This window comes from Petaurus breviceps, unplaced genomic scaffold (assembly GCF_028583685.1).
Source record: "Petaurus breviceps papuanus isolate PSGF00001 unplaced genomic scaffold, PetGlider_PUasm1.0 90775, whole genome shotgun sequence".
NCBI lineage: Eukaryota > Metazoa > Chordata > Mammalia > Diprotodontia > Petauridae > Petaurus > Petaurus breviceps.
This window is the reverse complement of record NW_027187342.1, coordinates 7,490,888-7,511,391: the sequence shown is the minus strand read 5'-3', so window position 1 is coordinate 7,511,391 and position 20,504 is coordinate 7,490,888. Positions and strand designations below refer to the sequence as shown.

Genomic DNA, 20,504 nt, shown 5'->3' with positions numbered 1-20,504 from the left:
TGATATAAACATTCAAGATATAAATTTTCCTGTGAGTGCTATTTTAACTGTGTTCCACAAATTTTGTTATAGTGTCTCATTCTTTTTAATGAAATTATTGTTTCTATGATTTGTTCTTTGTCCCACTCACTCTTTAGGATCAGACTACTTAGTTTCCAGTTAATTTTTAATCTATACTTCCAAGGCTTTCTACTGAATGAATTTTTTAATTGCAGTATGGTTTGAAAACATGGCATTCAATACTTTTGCTTTTCTGCATTTGTTTGTGATATTTTTATTCCCTAATACATGTTCAATTTTTTTTATGAAGGTTTCAAATTCTATTCTATTCTCATCCAATTTTCTATGTTTGGTACTGATATTACTTTATCACTTATACATTTCAGCTAGATGAGCTTTCTCTAATTATCTCTTTTAATTAAGTTTATTTGTGCTTTTGCTTTGTCTGAGATCATGAATCCTACTCCTACCTTTTTTCATTTTGTCTGAAGAATATATTCTGCTTTAACTCCTTATTTTAACTATGTGTGTGTCCTGTTTCAAGTGTGTTTATTATAAATAATATGATTAAATTCTGTTTTCTAATCCATTTTGCTCTTTGTTTCCATTTTATGGTTGAGTTCATCCCACTAACATTTAGAATCATGATTATTAACTATGTATTTCCCTCCACACTATTTTCTGTCTTCTTCTCTTTTTTATTCTGTTTCTCCTCAAAAGTTTGTTTTGCTTCTGGCTAGTGCCTTTCTTAATCTGCCCTCCCTTTTCATCATCTACTCCTCTCCTTTAACATGGAAGCTGCTAAATCTTGTATGATACTGACTTTGGCTTCATGATATTTGAATAGTTTCTTTCTAACTGCTTGAAATATTTTCTCCTTGACTCTAGAACTCTGAAATTTGGCCATGATATTCATTGGGGTTTTCATTTTGCTCTCTCTTTCTGAAGGTGATCAGTGGATTCTTTCAATTTCTATTTTACCCTCTGGTTCTAAGAGGGCAGTGAAGTTTTCCTCTATACTTTCTTGAAATGATATTTAGGCCTTTTTTATCATGACTTTCAGGTAGTTCAGTGATTTTTTGGGCTTTTTGAAGGGAGGAAGGCAGGGTAATTGGAGTTAAGTGATTTGCCCAAAGTCACACAGTGAGTAAATGTTGTGTTTGAGGTTGGATTTGAACTCATATCCTCCTGATTTCAGGGCCAGTGCTATATTCACTGTGCTACCTAGCTGCCCCAAGTCCAATGATTTTTATATTATCTCTCCTTGCTCTGTTTTCTAAGTTAATTGTTTCTTGAATGAGGTATTTCACATTTTCTTCTATGTTTTCATTCTTTTGAGTTTCTTTGATTGTTTCTTGGTGTCTCATGGTGTCTTTAGCTTCCACTTGCCCAATTCTAATTTTTAAGTAATTATTTTCTTCAGTGAGCTTTTGTAAACCTCTCTTTCCATTTGGATAGTTCTGATTTTCTTAATGAGTTCTTATTTTCTGTGAGTTTTTGTACCTATTTTACCATTTGACCAATTTTTAAAAATAATTTTTGTTCATCTTTTTAAATTAAAATAATTTTAAAAAAATTTTTGGTCTCTATTAATTCATTTGTTTTACTCATCATTTACCAAACTATTAATTCTCTTCTCTTAATTTTCTTGCATCATTGTCATTTATTTCTCCAAATTTTTCTCTAGCACTTTTATCTCTTTAACTCTTCTAAGAATTCTTTTTGGACTTCTGTCCAATTTTCAGTTTTCCTTTGAGGCTTTGCTTGTAGTTGTTTTCACATTGCTGTCTTCTTCTGAATGTGCATCCTGATCTTCTCTTTCACCATAGTGTCTTTCTGTGGTAAGGTTCTTTTTTTCTGAGCTGCCATATTTCAAAAGTTGTTTGAGGGTGAGTGTCTGTCTACAAGTTTTTAGTACATTCAAGATGATGTGATCTGGAGAGAGGTTTAGTCACTGCTCTCCTGTTTGTGCTCTGCTCTTGACCCTGGAAGGGCCCTTGATCCCTAGAAGTTTTAAATACTAGCACTCCTATCAGCCCTGGAACTACAACCAGCGCCCCTACTTCCCTGTAGCCACAACCACTCCTCTCTGCCCTGGGATATATGGACAGTGGAATTATCATACTTTGCCCAGTCCTGTGCCCAGTGTCTCCTCAAAGTTTTTTTTTTAATAATCTCTTTCTAACCATTTGCCCAATTCCATTATTGTCTCTGAGATGAGAGCTCCTCCTGCTGCTGTTGTCATCCCATGTCCTCTGGGTTAGCTTCTACTCCATGTGACAGAACTTTCTTTCCAACCCCCTAAATTGTCTTGGGCTGGAAAACCATCTAACCTGATGTATGTTACTGTAGAATTCAATTTGACAACATCATTTTAAATTTGTTTGGAGGGGAATTTTGGGAGAGTTTGGCTGAGTTGCTGCCTCTGATCCACCATATTAACTCTACCTCCCTCATTTACTTATTAATAGGGTTACTAGACTGATGGATCAGGTGACTGCTGTGGGCATAATGCACTCAGATTTTAACAAGGCATTTGGTGAAATCTCTCATACTATTATTCTTGTAAGGATTTGAAAAATGTAGAAATGTTGTTAGATTATCTATTCGACATGTAACATTCTTCTTTGTCTAGCAACTCTTGTCTTTCTGCCTAAGCAGATGTCAGGCTTAGCTTGAGAGGTCATCCATGATAATGAGCAAGGGAGGAAGAGGCTTAGGTAAGAAACAAGAAAATATCTAAGCTATTTCACCTAGGGATTGCCTGATGTTTTAGAGAGTAAAGTGAAATTGTGATCATTCCATATCAATTCTTCTTACATGTGGTAAGAGTGACATGGGACAAAGCTTGTGGGGACCCAATGAAGATTAATAGAATCTGCAGACTGTAAGTAGCAGTAAGTAAAAGTAGAAACAAGGCATGATTGTCATTCTGATGTGATACTAGTAGTCAATCCAGTTTGCCTTAGGAACCCAAACTTTCGTGAGAGAGGTCAGGAAAATGCTCTGAGTTCTTGAGTCACACCAAAAGACTGAACACTACCCCTCTATGTGGTTTTGCTATGAATGGAAAAGCTCTAGGGTGAACATATTCTTGTTTTTGTTTGTTAAGGAGGGATACTGAAATTTTGTGGCTGTTATTTTTTATTTGCCAAAGAATAGGCTTCTATCTGGTATAAAGAGTACTGTTGTCTGAGGAAGATGTTCATACTGGTTGCATCAATGTTATGTACTTTTTTTTCACCTCTAATATTCTGAAAAATTTAGTAAAACATGCTTTAAAGTGCATCAATGGAGCAAAGTTCAGAAGCATAAAGAACAGGAGAAGCATGATGAATAATGATGTGATTGGGGAAATCTACAGTACCCAACCAAATGAGAATAGAATTTTTGCCCACTAAAGGAGAGGAGCTAAAGGATGGAAGGGAGCTGACTCTGAGAGCCAAAGAGAGCTCAGTGGTTAGCCTGGGGATCCCTCTTTTGTTAAGCATTCTGAAAAGTAGGTGGGTATGAGCATTTGGATGATAGTGACTGTTCCTTATTACTGAACAGGGTCCGGAATTTCTTGTAGCATCTCCTAGTTGAATGGCAGTATTCAAAGTGTAGTTAGCAACGGTTATATGGAATGTACCTTCTGGTACATTGGTGATTGGTTGAATTGGCTAGCATTTTTATTGATAAATTATACAAACTAATAGATGACATATTTATTAATATTTTAAATTATATACAGCTTGAAGAGATAGTTAGCATGTTGGAAGACAGAGTATGTGTCCAAATAAGTCTTGACATACTAGAATGTTGAACAAATCTAATAAGATCATATGTAACAGGGATGAAGTCTTTCAAAATATTTCTTCTAGGCTCTGTGCTAAGTGCTATGGATACAAATATAATAAGTGAGATATTCTCTTCCCTCAAGGAGTTTATATTCTAATGGGAGAGGGAGATACATGCCTGTATAGAAGGAAAATTTGCTATGAGTAGCCACAGGGATGTTCAGTAGACCAATAGGGCAGCCAAATAAATCCCTCTCCAGAAGCAATGGTTGTATTAATTTGGTTACTGTACCCAGAGAAAAAGGTTGAAAGGGGACAGAGGATGTAATGTGTGCAGCAGGGCAGGTGGTGAGGGTACTCTATGCAGGTAATGGTAGGAAGGGATATGGAAAATAGTATGGTGAATTGGGTCCTTTTAGAGGGTTCACATTTACTAAGCTACCAATCAAGATGGCTCAAGCTCAGGACAGGAGTTCCAAAGTTGGGAAAATAACTTCCCCAGGCACTTGGGGCCTATGGATTCAGGGAATCTAGTGAGGAGAGTATTGGTCCAGGTAAGGAGAAGAACAGCAGTGATGGCAAGGCAGATGGCAAGATGACTTGTGTATTTGGATGGCTGGATAGGATGTGAAGCATCTTAAATTGCATTAAGAAAAAAGATAGTATCTAGTATCAGGGAAGTTGTAGTTCCAATATATGTCTTCCCTGGTTATGCCATATGGGATCTATTGTGTTCCATTTTGGGTGCTTATTCCAGGAGGATTATTGCTAAACTAAAACCTGTCCAGAACTGAGATGGTGAAAGACTGAAACTTCATTTGATATTAGGATCAGTTAAAAACAACCAGACATATTTAGACTGGAAAATAAGAGATTAACAGGGATAGGGTGTAGGGGAAGGAGCCTTAAGATCCTGAAGGGTTGTTGTGAACTTAAAAAATTATACTTGTTCTGCTTGGTCCCCAAGGGCAAAACTAGGAGCATTAGGTGGATGCAACAGGAAACAGATTTAGGCTTGATGTAACAGAAACTCCCAACCAAAACCAAACAAGCAAAAAACACTTTCTAACTTTTCTAACACTTTCTCCAGAAGAGAAGTGGGCTGCCTCGGGACAGAGGAGGTTTTCCTGCACTGGATGTCTTCCAGTAAAGCCTGGGTGACTACTTCTGTAGAGGGGATTCTTGCTGAAATACAAATTGAGCTCACTGACCCTTGAGTTCTCTTACAGCTTTCAGATCCTGTGGTTCATTTCTAGGGCAGGTGAGTGATCTGCCTTAGTGATGATTTCTTTTGGATCGGTGTGTGCAACCTGTTGAGCTTGACCATGAAAGCGAAGGAATAAGGGCAAGTTATTGTAACGAGGCATGTAGAGTTCCAAGTGACAAATGTTGGAGGAAAATCTTTTCTACTGCTAGGTAGAATATTAATATTAGGAACTTGCTAGGAAAATAGAATAATCTCGCTGGATGGACTACTTTCCCATATTAGGAACATCAAGTGTTCTGCATCAAAGCATATCATTTACATTTCTCCTTTTCATCTTTAATTTGATTATGAACTATTACTGTGCTTTACCATAAAATATGAAAGTTTTACATTTTGATAGTTTTTCAAATGCTGATTTTACTTTCTGTGCAAATACTTCATATCTTCTCAGCATAATTATTTAGCAGCCTTTTCGGGTTAATTATTGTCATTAACAATATGAGTCCTATGAGAGAATATCAATTAAAATATGCACAGCTGAACTTTCAAATGAGTAAATAATTTAGTTTTGGAAAATGACTGGAAACAGCAGGGTAACAGTCAAAAGGGGAACAATTATTTTAATGCTTATTTGACAAATGAGTCATTTTTACAGCAAATTAGATTCTTATCATAGCACCCCTACTGGTTGCCACAGGAAAGCTGTTAACATGAGTTTTTAAAATAAAGGCTGCTAAGTTATGCATGCAAAGTTAAGGAAATCATTTGTATGAAGAAAAGGTGATTAGGATATGCATTGTTAGCTGACAGAATCCTGCCACTGGGATCTAATTAGGGCCATAAATCATGCCAAAGGATGTGTGTACAGAGGGCTGCAAGCAGTAGAATGATACCCGCCACTCACTGAGGTTGAGATATTTGGAGATTTTCTACACCTGGCCTTTCTCAAATTCAATTCCTAGCTAAGTAGGAGGGAGCCACATTCATGTCTGGGTGGGGCTGGGAGGAAACTCACAAACATTGAAAGTGGTGAATGCAGAAGAGGCAGACAGGATAGAGGAGCCAGCCTCCCTTGGAGAAAAAAAATGCCACAATAGTGGCGAAAGGTGAGTCTTGAGGTTAATGCTGCTGGAAGGCAGGTTTCAACTTGCATTCTGCTGACTGACTTTGGTTACTTTACAGCTACTTACCCAACAATTTAGTAAAGAAAGAGGGGAAAAAAGAGCAAAGAAGGAAAGGAGAAAGGGAAAAAAAGAAAAAAAAAGAATGAAGAAAGGAAATAAGAAAGGAAAAAGGAAAGGAAGAAAAGAAAGAAAAAGAGATAAATGAAGGAAAAAGAAAGAAGACAGAATGAAAAAGAAAGTAAGAAAAGAAAAAAGAAAAAAGGAAGGAAATGGGGAAGAAAGATAAAGAAGGCAGGGAAAAGAACACAAAAAAAATGAATGAAATAAAGGGAAAGAATAAAGAAATCTAAGAGAAGAAAAACTTTTTAAAAATCATTATAGAAATCATACTCTTTAAGATAAGGAGAATCCCTTCTCCTCTGGGCTTTTCCTATTGGTGTTCAGCAGATAGCTGAAAGAAAGAGCTTTTGTTACAAACTTTTCAGAATTTTGAAAGCAGATGCACTTATTTTGTCTTTCTCTAGCTTTCTTGATTATTTTGTAGATTCTTCCCCCACCCCCTTGCCCTCTTTCCACATCATATTTGGTCTTCCGCACTCCCTTTTTACTTTATTTCTCTCTTAATGCACTTTCACAGTCTACTTCACATTATAGTTATTTGTGTGCATGCTTTCTATCCTCTAATTAGTTGTAAGTTCCTTTATTGCAAGGTCCATATCTTGTTCATCTTTGTATCTTCCCTAGAATCTATAGGGTCTTGCATGTAAATATTGAATGAACTCATAGATGAATGAATTCCCTGGCCTAAGTCTACTGTCCCATAGACAATATAACTTCTTGTAAGAATCAAAGAAGTGGGGCGGCCAGGTAGCACAGCGAGTAAGAGCACCGGCTCCAGTGTTGAGAAGACCTGGAGATCAAATCTCCGGCTCAGACACTTAGCACCCACCCAGAAACACCTGGCCCTGTAACCTTGAGCAAGTTACTTAACCCCAATTGCTTAGGGGCGGCCAGGTGGCTCAGCAAGTAAGAGCACCGGCTCCAGTGTCGGGATGACCTGGAGATCGAATCCTGGGCTCAGACACTCAGCACCACACCCAGAAATAACTGGCTGTGTAACCTTGAGCAAGTTACTTAACCCCAATTGCTAAAAAAAAAAAAAAAAAAAAAAAAGAATCAAAGAATTTCAGTACTGGAAGGGATCTCAGAAGTCATTTAATCCAACCAAACCCTAACCAAGAATCTCCTCTATGATATCTCTAAGGAGCAGGCATGCTGCATTCTCTTGAAGAACTCATGCATCATTTATTGTGGGAAACTGCCTGAACTGCTCAGGAAAGCCTGAGTTAGGTTTGAACAAAGAAACTGGTCCATAATAGCCTCAAATATTCTGGATTGGAAGAAATCCCCAGAGATACATGAACAAGCAGCAAGCATTTTTATTATATTGGTGTTAGGTGTATAAAGATAAAAAGAACAATCCCCAACCTCAAGGAGCTTACATTCTGTCTGAGAAGACAGAATCTACTAAAATATATTCAAAATAAACACAAGGCAATTTTGGGGAGAAGATAGTGGCAGCTGTGGGAATCAAGAAAGACCTCATGGAGAATATGAGGAATGAGCTGAACTTTGAAGGAAACAAAATTCTAAGAGATAAACAACTGGAAATCTTAAAGGAGTTTGTACCTAAATTGGGAACAATAGATGTTTCTAATCTAAGAAATTGTCTTGGAGTTAGCTTTATAAGAGTTTCTTGAGAACCAATCTTCTTCTACCATTTACTATCTGTATAATCCTGGACAAATTAATTAACTTTTCTAAGCTGCAGTTCTTCAATTAAGAAATAGTGGTAATTCTTTAGGCAAGGGGCATGATCTCTTGAGATTTTTTTTTTATTTAAAGAGGTATGATGATACATTGTCAGGAAGGTTTTTTTTTTTAGCCACTAATGCCATTAGAGAATGAGAGTCAGAATCAGTAATCATTTATTAAGCATCTGTTATGGGCTTTTTTTTAACCTATCAAACATCATACTCTTTCAAGTCCTAGCCCTTTGGTGATAGGCCTGGTAGTGGCCCTTGTGGTTGGTGGGACGACTTGCTCTCTGAGTTGATCAGGCCTCTTCCGGGCCTGCCTCTGTGTCTCAGAATATTTTTATTCTAACAACAACAAATTTGATGAAAGAGTAAGGTAAGAACCAAATGCAGGGGCCCCTGTCCTAGACAGCAAATACTCCTGGGGCTACCACTTCATAGCCCAGAAATAAAAAAAAGCCCCTATCAGGACCTCCAAAGACCAGGATGACAAAGTGAACCTCCACTGCTCCAAGTCCCACCCCCGAAAACATAGTAACTATTGCCCCAGGGCAAAAGCCACTACAGTATAGGCTTGGGATCCCTAGAGGAAGGGCATGGTTAGGGCCTTGCCTCAAAATGGGTAGAAAGCAGACTTCAAAGACTCTGGAGTCCTACTATCCTCAGAGGGAAGAACCAAACTCAGAGGGAGACAATGTAGACTACACACCCACAGCTGAAACATCAATAGGGAATGGGTCCCAAGCACAGAAAGCTCTCCTAGATGAGATCAAAAGGAACTTTGAAAACCGAATGAGAGTGATAGAAGACAAAATTAATAATTCTCTCAAAACCAAAATTGCAGAATTAGAAAAACATTATAATGAAGAAAACATCTCTCTAAAAAGAAAAGTGTATGATATGGAAAAGGAGCTCCCAAAATTAACCAAGGAAAATGATTTGCTAAAAACTAGAATCAACCAAATTGAAACAAATAACTCTATGAGGAACCAAGAATTAGTCAAACAAAACAACAAGAATGAAAAATTAGAAAAAGAAGTAAAATACCTCAATGGAAAAATAACTGACCTGAAAAACAGATCCAGGAGAGATAATCTGAGAATCATAGGCCTACCAGAAAATCATGATGAAAAAATGAGCCTGGACAACATTCTCCAAGAGTTCATTAAGGAAAACTGCCCTGAGATACTAGAACCTGAGGGTAAAATAGAAATCAAGAGAATCCACCAGACACCTCCTGCAAGAGATCCCAAACTGAAAAATCCTCGAAATGTTGTGGCCAAACTCAAGAACTACCAGGTAAAAGAGTAAATACTTCAAGTGGCCAGAAAGAAATAATTCAAATATCAAGGAACCACAGTGAGGATTGTATAGAAAGATCGGAGGCAGTGGAATATAATTTTCCGGAAGGCAAAAGAGCTTGGGTTACAACCAAGGATCACATACCCAGTGAGACTGAGCATATTCTTCCAGGCAAAGAGATGGTCACTCAATGATATAACAGAGTTCCAGACCTTCCTGATGAAAAAGCCAGAACTCAATGGAAAATTCAACCTCCAATTACGAGATGCAACAGTGATATAGAAAGGTAAACAAGAAACACACACACACACCCTGCTATTTAATGAGAGCAAACTGGTTATAGACAAGTAGAGGGTAGGAGTATAAAATACACAAAATGATGATTTAAAAAGTCTTATTAAGGGCTACAAAGGGATTGCAATGGAAGAAGATGAATGAATGAAGTGGAAAAGTGTAAATTATGCCACACAAAGAGGCATAAAAACAGTATAGCAGAGGAAAAGAAGGGAGGGAGATGAGAATCTTATGAGCTTTTCCCTCATTGGTTTTGATGCAAGGAGGGAATAACAACCAGTTAAACACAGGACTCTATGGAGAAGAAACGCAAAAAGTATCATTTTAGAGGGAAAGAGGGGAGGTAGAGGAGCTTCGCATGAGATTTGTTCCTGTCACTCTTGGTGTAAAGAAGAAATAACATACTTCATTAAGTATAAAAATATCCTACAGGAAGGAGGGGGAAAGGGCTAGTAAAGGGGGGGGTAGAAGAAGTAAGGGAAAAGGGGAGAAAAAGGAAGGGGGGCTGTTAAGGGAATACTGAGGGAGGCGATGGTCAAAAGGAAAACTATTAAGGAGGGAAGGGAGAAGGGGGAAAAATATGAGCATTAACAGGGGAGGGAATAGGATGGAGGGAAAGAAACAGATAACAATCATAACTGTAAATGTGAATGGAAGGAACTCTCCCATAAAACGGAGACAGATAGCAGAATGGATTAGAAATCATAATCCTACAATATGCTGTTTACAAGAAACACATCATAAACAGAGGGATACACACAGGGTAAAGGTAAAAGGCTGGAGTAAAATATATCATGCCTCAGCTAAAGTAAAAAAGCAGGTGTAGCAATCCTTATTTCAGATAAAGCAAAAGCAAAAATTGACCTAATTAAAAGAGATAAGGAAGGAAATTATATCCTGTTAAAAGGCACCATCGAGAATGAAGCAATATCATTACTTAACATATATGCACCAAGTGGTATAGCATCCAAATTCCTAGAGGAAAAGGAAAAGGAGTTAGAGGAAGAACTAGATACCAAAACTATACTAGTGGGAGACCTTAACCTCCCCCTTTCTGAACTTGATAAATCCAACCTTAAAACAAACAAGAAAGAAGTTAAGGAGGTGAACAGAATTTTAGAGAGGATAGGTATGATAGATCTCTGGAGAAAACTGAATGGGGATTAAAAGGAATATACTGTCTTCTCAGCAGTTCATGGCACAAACTCAAAAATTTACCATGTTCTAGGGCATGAAAACCTCACAATTCTATGCAGTAAGGCAGAAATATTAAATGCATCCTTCTCATATCATGATGCAATAAAAATTATATGCAATAAATGGCCATGCAAAGACAGACTAAAAACTAATTGGAAATTAAACAATTTAATCCTAAGGAATGAGTGGGTCAAACAAGAATTTATAGAAACAATCAGTAATTTCATTCAAGACAATGATAATAGTGAGACAACATACCAAAATTTGTGGGATGCATTAAAGGCAGTTATTAGGGGAAGTTTTATATCCCTGAGTGCACACATGATTAAATTAGAGAAAAGGGAGGTCAACAAATTGGGCATGAAATTGAAAAACCTAGAAAAAGAACAAATTCAAAATCCCTAATTAAATACTAAATTAGAAATATTGAAAAACAAAGGAGAGATTAATAAAATTGAAATTAAGAAAACTATTGAATTAATAAATAAAACTAAGAGCTGGTTTTATGAAAAAAAAAAACCAACAAAATTGATAGACCCTTAGTCAATATGATAAAAAAAAAGAAAGAAGAAAACCAAATTATGAGTATCAAAAATGAAAAGGGTGAATCTACCTCCAATGAAGAGGAAATCAAAACAATAATTAGAAATTATTTTTCCCAATTGTATGCACATAAATTTGACAATCTTAGGGAAATGGATGAGTATTTACAAAGATATAAGTTGCCCAGATTAACTGAAGAGGAAGTAAGTTACTTAAATAACCCCATCTCAGAAAAAGAAATTGAACAAGCCATCAGTCAACTCCCTAGGAAAAAATCTCCAGGGCCAGATGGATTTACTAGTGAATTCTATCAAACATTTAAAGAACAATTGATTCCAATACTCTACAAACTATTTGGGAAAATTATTGAAGAAGGAGTCCCACCAAATTCTTTTTATGACACAAATATGGTACTGATACCTAAATCAGGAAGAGATAAAACAGAGAAAGAAAATTATAGACCAATCTCCCTTATGAATATAGATGCAAAATTTTTAAATAAAATATTAGCAAAAAGACTACAGCAACTTATCTCAAGAATAATACACTTTCAATACTAGCCGTGTAACCTTGGGCAAGTTACTTAACCCAAATTGCCCTCCAAAAAAAGGGCAAAAAAAAAGAATAATACACTTTGATCAGGTAGGATTTATTCCAGGAATGCAAGGATGGTTTAATATTAGGAAAACCATCATTATAATTGATCATATCAGCAATAAAACTAGCAGAAACCACATGATCATTTTGATAGATGCAGAAAAGGCTTTTGACAAAATAAAATATCCATTCCTATTAAAAACATTAGAAAGTATAGGAATAAATGGAGCCTTCTTTAAAATAATAGGTAGCATCTATTTAAAGCCATCAGCAAGTATTATATGTAATGGGGATAAGCTAGAAGCATTTCCCATAATATCAGGGGTGAAACAAGGGTGTCCACTATCACCCCTCTTATTCAATCTGGTACTAGAAATGTTAGCAGTAGCAATTAGAGAAGAAAAAGAAATCAAAGGAATCAAATTAGGCAAAGAAGAGACGAAGCTATCATTCTTTGCAGATGATATGATGATATACTTAGAGAATCCTAGAGAATCAAGTAAAAAACCACTTGAGACAATAAATAATTTTTTCAAAGTTACAGGATATAAAATAAACCCACATAAATCCTCAGCATTCCTTTATATTTCCAATGAAATTCAACAGCAAGAGATATAAAGAGAAATCCCATTTAAAGTTACTATAGACATTATAAAATACTTGGGAATCTACCTGCCAAAACAAACCCAGGACCTATATGACCACACCTACAAAACACTTTTCACACAAATAAAGTCAGATCTAACTAATTGGAAAAATATCAATTGCTCATGGCTGGGTCGAGCTAATATAATAAAAATGACAATTTTACCTAAATTAAATTATATATTTAGTGCCATACCATTTAATTTACCAAAAAACTACTTTATAGAGCTAGAAAAAAATAGTAACAAAATTCATTTGGAAGAATAAATGGTCCAGAATATCAAGGGAATTAATGAAAAGAAATGCTAGGGAGGGTGGACTAGCTATACCAGATTTCAATCTGTATTATAAAGCAGCAGTCCTCAAAACTACTTGGAATAGAGGAGTGGATCAATGGAATAGATTAGGCACATGAGATTCAGAAGTCAACAACTATAGTAATCTATTGTTTGATAAAACCCAAGACCCTAGTTTTGGGATGAGAACTCACTATTTGACATAAACTGCTGGGAAAACTGGAATATAGTATGGCAGAAATTGGGCATAGACCATTATCTAACACCATATACCAAAATCAAGTCTAAATGGGTGCATGATCTAGGTATAAAGGTTGATACTGTAAGCAGTCTTGGAAAACAAGGAATAGTTTACCTGTCAGATTTGTGGAGAGGGAAAGACTTTATGACTAAACAAGAATTAGAGGACATTATAAAATGTAAAATGGATAATTCTGACTACATGAAATTGAAAAGCTTCTGTACAAACAAAGCCAATGTAACCAAGATTAAGAGGGAGGTGGGAAATTGGGAAGAATCTTTACAACCTATGTCTCTGACAAAGGACTCATTTCTAAAATATACAGAGAATTGAGTCAAATTTATAAGAATACAAGTCATTCCCCAATTGATAAATGGTCAAAGGATATGAACAGGCAATTTTCAGAGAAAGAAATTAAAGATATCTATAAGCACATGAAGAAATGCTCTAAATCACTATTGATTAGAGAAATGCAAATCAAAACAATTCTGAGGTACCACATCTCAACAGTCAGATTGGCTAAGATGACAAAACAGGAAAATGAAAAATGCTGGAGAGGATGTGGGCAAATTGGAACACTGATACATTTCTGGTGGAGTTGTGAACTGATCCAGCCTTTCTGGAGAGCGATCTGGAATTATGCCCAAAGGGCTATAAATAATTTCATATACTTTGACCCAGCAATACCACTCCTAGGATTATATCCCAAAGAGATCATAGAAGTGGGAGGAAGACCCATATGTACAAAAATGTTTATAGCAGCTCTTTTTGTGGTAGCAAAGAATTGGAAATTAAGGGAGTGCCCATCAATTGGGGAATGGCTGAACAAGTTGTGGTATATGCATGTTATGGAATACTATTGTGCTATAAGAAATGAGGAGCAGATGGACTTTATATTTACCTGGAGAGGCTTATATGAACTGATGCTGAGTGAGAAGAGGAAAACCAGGGGAAATTTGTACACAATTACAGACACAACTTATGTGTGATGACCAACTTTGATAGACTGGACTCTTCTCAGCAATGCAGTGATATAAGTCAATCCCAAAAGACTCAGAATGGAGAAATATGTCTACATCCAGAGAAAGAACTAGAAAGAACTGAGTTTATATCCAGATAGAAGCAAAATACCTGATCTTTTTCCTTTTCTTATTTGGTTTTATGTTCTCTTTACCATTTTTCATTCCAGGTGGTACAATCCGTCCTTATAGTCTGACTAATGTATAATGTGAAAGCATTTACAGATCCTATACTTGACTATATGCCACCATGGAGAGGAAGGGGGGGCAAAATGTGAAACTCAAGGAATTGTGAAATTGAATCCTGTAAACAAACAAATTAATTTAAAAAAAATAAAAAAAGATGAGTAAACTGAGAAAAAAATTAAAAAGGGCGAGAAGTTTAGAGCTGAAATGGACCATGGATAACATCTAAACTCAACCCCTCTTTTTACAGATGAAGAAACAGAGGCCCAGAGCAGTTGGGTGACTTGCCCAAGATCACACAAATAATTAATGCCAAGACATGGGGCTGGAATACAGTTCTGGCTTCCAATTCAGTGTTCTTTCTCATTTTCAGCTGTTGGCAAGAACCATACTTGTGCATGCATATAATTTTTTTTTAAATAAAGAAAATGGTATTAACTGTTGTTCATTTCTCTCTAATTTTCAGATTTATTGGGGCAATAAGTTGGAATACGTTCACTTAATCATAGCTGTTATCAAAGGAATGATAATTTATTTTCAAATTGTTAATTTCAGAACTTGGTATAGAGAACTTAGAGAAATAGCCAGTAATAATTAACCAATCAATCCCTTATCCTCCAATGTAAAGAAAAAAATCAGTTACGTATCTTTACCATGAAAAGTTTTTCCAAGAAATGGGAGAATTCAGATTTTCTCTCAGCAGTCTTCCTTGATACTATTTTAGCAAGATTTGATTTGGGTCAGAAGTCTAGTTTTATGTGGTTATACATTTTGTTTTCCTGAAAAATGGCCTGCAGAGAGCCAGCATTTTGTTCCTAATTTAATGAGGTTGCCCAGTGTAGACATGATGCTAAGCAACAACAGTGAATATTAAAAATTTTGTACACATAAAGGTTATATTTACATATATATACCATATATCAGTGGTGTCCAACTCTTTATGACCCCCTTTTTTTGGCAAAGATAGAACAGTGGTTTGCCACTTCCTTCTCTAGCTCATTTTACAGATGGGAAAACTGAGGCATACGGGGTTAAGTGACTTGCCCAGGATCACACAGCTAGTAAGTGTCTGAGGCTGGATTTAAACTCAGGTCTTCCCACCTCCAGACCCAGTTCTCTGTCCACTGTACCACCTAGATGCCCTGAATACACACGAAGGAGCAATTCCTAAATGGAAATGTGATGGTAAGTATAACTATTGAACTTTCTGTGACTTGCTTGTAATTTGCCACATTTCCCAGAATGCTTCATGTTCAAGCTAGAATGTCATCATTTTCCTAGAAAGGCATTTTGGTTGATAGGACCACTTTAATCCCCTGCATATCATTATGAAAGAACCAGAGAAATAATATAGCAAAACCTCAATTAACCAAAATGGCTACATAATGCAATGTTCAGCGCAATTACATTATTTTTTCTTTAACTAAAAGTTAACCTTAAACTCCTTATTTCCCCCCAATAGTTATCAAAAGCTTTCTTTAATGTTATTAGTCCACTAAGCTGACTTAGTGAGTCTACTACATTGAAAATAATTGAATTGTTTTGGGCTGACTAAAGATAATTCAGGCTCCTGAGGCATCCTTTTGAGGATCAGTTCTCCCTGAACAGGACTATAGATTAAGGAAGTATAAGAAGCTGGGCTAAATTCAAGGGACGTTTATTAATGAATGAATGGATGAAAAAGCATTTATTAAGCACTTACTTTGTATGGAGATACAAAGTTCCTGATCTCAGATTTTAATAGGGGGAGACAACATGTACAGGAGGTTTCAGCTGCATCTCAGATGGAACAGTCCTGTGGCCCTTAGGGTAGAGCAACAAAGAACATAGTAATGCATCTTCTTTAATGTAATGCTTTCTTTCCCACTAAAAATCATATTCATTTCTTATGTCGAACCATTCTATAGTGTATTAGTGGTGAGAACTGTCTTTTCCCCATCCTCAATGGTTGCTGCAAAAATAGGGGATCAAGCTCCTGCAGAAGCTGTTGCTAGTTTGCATCTCCACAGGAACTGCTTCTCAGAATGATGACTACAAGGACTGGACTGGAAGAAGGACCAGTCATCTAGAAGGGGATTGGGGCAGTGCTGCCACTCTTGGATTTATTGTGCTTAATAATAATAGCTAACATTAATAAAATGCCTTACTGGGCATTGGGCTAGGTGCTTTATGATTATTATCTCATCTGATTCTCACAACAACCCTGGTCCTATTGTTATCCCCATTTTACAGTTAAGGAAACAGACAAATAGAGGTTAAGTGATCCGTGATAAGGTCAGATGTGATCTTTTAAAGATCGTGGAGAATAAGAGAGGTACCACAAGATTGAAGAAGGGCAAAAATTGTCCCAATTTTCAAAAAAAGGGAAGAGAACAAAACCTACAAACTATGAAGTAGGTTGCTTGACTTAGTTTCTGGCAAAATTTTAGAATGGATCAGTAAAGAGAGTAGGAACTATCTTTTTTTTTGGGGGGGGGGAGGGAGTGTTGTTATTTGTATTCCCAGGGCTTAACAGAGTATTTGACACACAGTATATGCTTAATGTAAGCTTGTTCTCCCTCCTCTCTCTCTCTCTCTCTCTCTCTCTCTCTCTCTCTCTCTCTCTCTCTGTCTTACTGTCTCTCTCTGTGTCCATCCATATGTCCATATATTGATTTATCTATCTTATCTATTTGTCTATCATCTATGTATGAGGAGAATTTTGTAGAGAAATTTACCTATATTTCAACAAGGCCTTTGATAAAGTACCTTATATAGAAGATGGCGAGATACAGGTCACACAAAAATATGGTCAGAAGGACTCAGAACTGGTTGGACAGATAGCCTCAAAGAGTAGTTGTTAATGGTCCTATGTCAAAATGGGAGAGGTGTCCAGGACACTCTATGGATTTGTGCTTGGCCCTATTCTATTAATACTTTTATCAATGTCTTGCAAGAATGTGCTCATCAGATTAGCCAATGATAAACAGTTGAGAGGCATAGCTAACAGTGGATGATGGATTTAGGATAGAAAATGACTGGTAGTCTGGAACTTTGGGCTGGATATAATAAGATGGAATTCAATAGGGATAAATATAAAGTCTTGCACTTGGATATAAAAATCAACTTTACAAGCAAAAGATAGGAGAGTAATGAGCAGAATAGCAGTTGTTCTGAAAATTATCTAGGGGGCTTAGTTTACCTCAAACTCAATATTAGTCAGCAGGGTTGTAAGACAGCCAAAAAAGCTAACACAATCTTGGGTTGACTGGGGGCATGACTTCCAAATATAAAGAGGTGGTACTTCCACTGTCTTCTGACTCTATCAGGCCTCACCTGGAGTTGTGTGTTCAGTTCTGAACTCACTTTAAGAAGCACATGGATAAACCAAAGACTATCCATGTTGATGCCACATGAGGCTTGGTTGCAGGACCAAGCTTGTTTAGCTTGGAGAAAAGAAAATTGGGAAGGGACAGAACATCATAGCTTTCTTGGAGGGCTTTCATGTGGAGGTGGAGCTAAATGTTCCATTTGACCTCAGAGGGCAAAACTAGGACTTAAGGGGAAAAGTTCCATGGAGGAAAATTAGACTGGATGTCTGGAAAAAAAATTATTCACAATTAGAGTTGTCCCCAAATGGAATAAGCTACTTAGAGGGCAGGTGGGTTTCCCTTTCTTAGGATTTACAGGATAGTGTAGCATGCTAAAAACATAGATGACCACTTGCCAGGTAGGTTATAGTAGGATTGCTTTTGGGTATGAGTTTAACTAGATGGCTATCGAGGTACCTTCATAGTATGAGATACAACTACTCTTTGAATCTGTTTATTCAACCATTTATGAATCCTTCTAATTACATTATTGTCTAGCTCCTATCATTCTATCTTTTCCTAAAGAATAGCAGGAGACAGTTTATCAAACTTTTTCCTGAAGTCTAGGTATGCTACCTCTGAAGCTACCAGTTTAGTAATCTGGTCAAAATGAAATATAGTAACTTTGACATGATCTGCTCTTGATGAAGCCATGCTTTACAATCCCATAATAGAATGAAAGGTGAGGAGAATACGAAATCCTACTCTACATACAGTTTGTTGGTAAAAACACAAAAAAACCATTTGGTTTAATTGAGCAGCATGCTGCCTTAAAAATACTCTAATAAAGTATCTCCTATGCATATGTTAAAGTCAAATACAATTCCTTGAAAAAAAAGATTATTTTGTTCACTGATCGAACTTCAACTGTTTGTATTAAGAAAGGCTTAAAACAAGGGCATGTGTTTGCCAAAGATGTTTGTCATTGAGGTGGAAGCTTTCCAACAGAGTCTAAATAAAAGGAGTCTTCCTTATAGTGATATTAGTTGCTTCTGTTTGGAATTGATATTTTATTGATTGCATAAAGCCCCAGAACACCAAAGAGCCTCTTAACGGGACCCATAATCATTCAAAAGAGTTTGGCCTAACTTTGCACAAAAGAAGAAATAAGTGAATGACCAATACTTATTTTCTAGACTCTTCTGTGAAATTAGAAGGATAACTCATAGAACTAGTCCATTGGTACACCTATCTTGGACAGGCATTGTGAATGAACAATGAGCTAGCAACAGAATTGAATAGAAGGAAGAGAGTGAAGTAGGTGGCATTTGGGAAATTTAAGTGCTTTTATTGACTCCAAGTTTCTCCTTGAAACAAAGATCTATCTTTTTAACAACAATATTCGTCCAGTGATGCTCTATGACTATGAATCATGAAAAAACCATAATCTCCAAAGAATCAAATTGGTACATCACCAAAATAGCAATGATGTGGTGCATGGTGAATGTGACTACAAGGCAGCAGAGAATAGAAGAGGAGATTACATAACAAAAGTGAGGGATAACCAACTGATGATCTCTTAACTCCATTATTACCTAAGTAAGGTCAAGAGGCCAAAACAAAGTCCCCAAGTCAATTGCATAGATAGATGCCTTGTGGAGGATTTATAGCACATGAGAATCATCTAGGATGAACAGGCATAGATGGATTCTGATCTGTATGGTTGGAGCAAGCATATGCAATTCTCCAGTATAATAAAAGCTGCTTGAAGGCAGGGATTATGTTATATTTGTCTTTGCATCACTAGTGCCTATAATATTGCCTTGTTCATAATAGGTATATAATAAATGTTTGTTGACTTTGAACTGAATTGGTTGATCAGAATATCAAAGGAAACATATTAATATAGTGCTTTACAATTTATAACACACTTCTTCCATATGTATTATCTCATTTGATTCTTATTGCAATGAAAAATGAGCATGGCAGATTTTATTTCTATTTTACAGATAGAAAACTGAGGAAAGGTTGTGATTTACTCAAGGTCTCATAGATAATAATGATTTGAGGCAAGACTTGAACCCAGATGCACTGACTCCATCCAGTAATCTTTTTTTTTCCCCAGTATATCAGACTCCCTTTAAAAAATTTACATAGCTTAAACACTGCCTTGAATTATAATTATTTGTATCCATGTCTTACCACCCCTATAAGACAAAACTTCAGGGCAGGGACATTATCTTATTTTCCCTATACTCCCCTCAGTGCTTAGCATAGGACGTGGCACAAAGTGGGTGCTAAATAAATATATTTTATGAATACATTAAAGTTCTTTTAAAACAATTCATATGTATAGAAGTTATATGACGGTGGTGGTAATGATGATGATGTTCTCATCTTTTTCAATGGTGTGCAGATAGAAACAGTCATAGGATGAATTACTATCCTGTTATTCCTTTATATTTATTGTTAATGAACTATTTCAAGGTGGATAAAATTGCTACTTTTAATAGTTCAATACTAGTATCAGAGTATAAAGTCCTCCTCTATGCCAGCAGCAGACAGGGTGGCAGGAAGTTATAAATACCTTCGTTTATTCCCAGGTGATTCTGATCACCTCTCCAGGGTCTCACTACTTGGTGAACATCAACAGTTGCTGAGGATTAGGGAAGGTTTCATAGAGAAGGTGGCATCTGAGCTGAGCTTGGAAGGTAGAACATGATCCATAGGGCTGGAGATTTTAAAAACAAGCAAAGTATGAAGGAAATCGATTATTTTAGAGTTCCCAAAGGCATTTAGTGCCACTGAAGAACATATTGTGGCATAAAGGGCTTGTGTTTGAAAGAGTTAATGGGAAACTGCATGCCCCCTCCTCATTATCACACCAGATAGATAAAAGGATACATCCATTTTTAGACTATTCAACCTTAGCAGGGAAAACAAGGGTTTATGAATCTTGATTTCTGT

General features: G+C 36.5%; 1 long non-coding RNA gene across 1 annotated transcript in view; it reads right to left on the bottom strand.

Annotated features, from left to right (window-relative positions):
• The window catches only part of LOC138146839 (uncharacterized), a 40,564-nt gene extending 20,318 nt beyond the window's left edge, over window positions 1-20,246 (bottom strand). Inside the window, exons 1-2 of the long non-coding RNA XR_011164617.1 lie at window positions 20,125-20,246; window positions 15,950-16,050 (exon numbers count right to left, since the gene is read on the bottom strand). This is a non-coding gene — a long non-coding RNA (uncharacterized lncRNA). The remainder of the gene's footprint in view (window positions 1-15,949; window positions 16,051-20,124) is intronic.
• Window positions 20,247-20,504: the final 258 nt, after the last annotated feature.